This window comes from Triticum dicoccoides, chromosome 3A (assembly GCF_002162155.2).
Source record: "Triticum dicoccoides isolate Atlit2015 ecotype Zavitan chromosome 3A, WEW_v2.0, whole genome shotgun sequence".
In the NCBI taxonomy this organism is placed as follows: Eukaryota; Viridiplantae; Streptophyta; class Magnoliopsida; order Poales; family Poaceae; genus Triticum; species Triticum dicoccoides.
In genome coordinates, this window is record NC_041384.1 from 703570721 (window position 1) to 703573858 (window position 3138).

At 41.0% G+C, this 3138-nt stretch overlaps 1 pseudogene; it reads left to right on the forward strand.

Annotated features, from left to right (window-relative positions):
* The first annotated feature begins 1310 nt into the window (after positions 1-1310).
* On the forward strand, positions 1311-2720 carry LOC119270337 (annotated as a pseudogene).
* Positions 2721-3138: the final 418 nt, after the last annotated feature.

Here is a 3138-nt window from a genome sequence, read left to right on the forward strand (position 1 = left end):
GGTCGAACGCCCCAAAATTTAGTACCACCTTGAATAGAAAAAAATTCTAATATATTTTAGCGGTGAATGGATGAAAAATTTAGAGAAACACACCTTGCTTTATTAGTAGGTATAGATATAGATATAGATTTATTGCACCATATAAAAAATTACAACAAAATTGGATCCCATTAAAGCATAATAATTTTGAGACGCCGATCCAAAATTCATTCAAAGGTGTCAGCTATTCCCTAAAATTGGATCACATTAAAGCCGCAATTATTCTGCGTCGTGACTGTTTCCAAAAAATCGTATCTCATTAAAGCTGCAATTATTCCACAGCGTGCGATCGGCTATTTATCGCACCATAGGAAATTTGCTACCAAATCCGATCCCATTAAACCATAAATAATTTTGGGGCGCATGACATGAAAGTCATGAATTACGACATTAGAAAAAATACGTTGTAAAATCGGAGTTCATTAAAGCACCAACAATTCACGGCACGCGATCAAAAAGTCAATAAAAGGTGTTAGCTATTCCCTAAAATTGGATCTCATTAAAAGCGGGAATTATTCCGCTGGCTTGACCGTTTCTAAAAAATTAAATCTCATTAAAGCAGCAATTATTCCGCAGCATGCAATCAGCTATTTAAGCTGATTGTAATGGGGAGTATCACATACTAGTATCATGTATGTGATACTAGTATATGATACTACTTCCGTAATGCATAGTATCATAAGTTAGTATCTTAGATTGCCTTATTAATTGTGATGCATGACACAAAATAGTATAAATATTTAATATGATACAATATCATTATATGATACCATGTCCTCTATTTCCTTATTTAATTGTGTGCCACATCATTTAAAAAGTCTAGTTGGCATGCATGATACCACTTATAATATCCCATTTCGACCAACCTTAGATCACACCATAGAAAAATTTCCTACAAAATCGGATCTCATTAAATTGTAAATAATTTCGGGGCGCATGACAGGAAAGTCATTTATCACGACATCAGACAAATACTTGTAAAACCGGAGCTCATTAAAGTGCCAACAATTCGACAACACGCGATCAGAAAGTCATTAAAAGGTGTCAGCTATTCCCTAAAATTGGATCTCACTAAAGCGGCAAATTTTCCGTGGCGTGACTGTTTCCAAAAAATCGGATCTCATTAAAGCGACAATTATTCTGCAGTGTGCGATCATGATCGGGTATATATATGCGAGCCAGGCCTTTCTGGCTAGCTACTATAAACTGGTTCCTTCACATAGTTTTAATCTGGAGGTGACTGAGGTTAGTCCTGCTCCAAGAAGCTGGCAATGGCGTCCATGTTGACGGTGCATATGAATCAAGGACAAGGGGAAACAAGCTATGCTCGCAACTCCTTTGTTCAGGTATATATATTTTTTTTTCCTCCAGATTAACTCACTATGTTGTTGACACCTGGCTTCCATCGACAATTCCGTCAAGAATTTCTTCACACATGGTTGGGAACATTTTAAAGAAGAACGAGAATCTTATAAGGATCACATTTTCTGAATAACTGCACCTCGATCTCGATTACAGAATGGTGAGCAGAAGAGAATGAAGCCCCTGATAGAAACGGCTATCCTTGATTTATGCCCCAGCACTAGCACGTTGTTGCCCACAAAGATGGTGATTGCCGACCTAGGGTGCTCCTCTGGCCCAAACGCGATAGCGCTAGTGTTGATTGCCGTAGAGGCCATCCACAATCACTACCACCAGTTCTTACAGCCACCTCCCGAAGTGTCTGTGCTCCTCAACGACCTGCCTGACAACGACTTCAACATGGTGCTGAAGAGCTTGGTCACGCTACGTTGAAGCAACAAGTCTATTGTCATGACTGGGGTTTTACCGGGGTCATTTCACGAGAGGCTCTTCACTAGTGGTTCCTTGCATCTTGTCTGCTCGTCCAACAGCCTGCATTGGCTCTCGAAGGTGTGAGTTTAAAACTGCTCGATTTGGTGCTTTACTTGTTAATTCCGCAAGCAGAACCTTATTTACCTTTACAGGCTCCTGAAGGTCTGACAATGAACCAGATCCCGGCGTATGACATTGACGAGCATACCAGGCTTGAAAGGCGCCCAATGGTCCTTCAGGCTTATGCACAACAGTTCAGGAAAGATTTTACACGTTTCCTCGAGCTGAGGGTGAAAGAAATGGTCCCAGGAGGCCGGATGGTTGTTTCTCTTGCAGGGAGGGATTCTGATGTAATCACCCCCGAATTCTCTCCCCTCTGGGAATTCATAGCTCAGATTCTAAGCATCATGGTCTCAAAGGTATGGTTTTTCTAGTATAGTATGTTTATAATTTGCTAACAAACACCGAGTATTTGACCACCAAATCTTTTGGCATGCTTTTAACAGGGTGTAATTGACAAAGCAAAGTTTAACTCTTTCTATTTGCCTGTGTATGAACCTTCCAACAAAGAGCTGAGGGAGATCATCCAAGATGAAGGCTCATTTTCAATCACTGAGATGCAGGTGAACAATCCTTTTGTCGGTCTGGACAGCGCACTTGTGGTCCCAAGCAGGTTTGCTAGCGTGACCAAAGCCATATTTGAGCCGATAATAGTCCATCATTTTGGAGAAGTCATGGATGAATTCGTGAGGACCTTGGAACGACGCTGGATCTTGGAAGGCAGCTTGCAAGTCGATCTTGCCAAAAGCCCACGACCAATGCTAGCGGTATCCCTCAAGAAGGCATGACCGGGCACACATGTTACTCTAGTTCTCTGTGGTGGTGCCATGAAGACAGAGAGTTCGTGAAGGAAATATGCCCTAGAGGCAATAATAAAGTTGTTATTTTATATTTCCTTATTTATGATAAATGTTTATTATTCATGCTAGAATTGTATTGATCGGAAACCTAAATACATGTGTGAATACATAGAAAAATATTGTGTCCCTAGCGAGCCTCTACTTGACTAGCTCGTTGATCAAAGATGGTTAAAGTTTCCTAACTGATGTCTACTACGCAACCTTCTTCTTATAGACGTTGTTGGGCCTCCAAGTGCAGAGATTTGTATCCGTGGGAGGCGTAGGATGAAGATGGTCTCTCTCAAACAACCCCGCAACCGAATAACAAAGAGTCTCTTGTGTCCCCAACAAACACAATACAATGGTA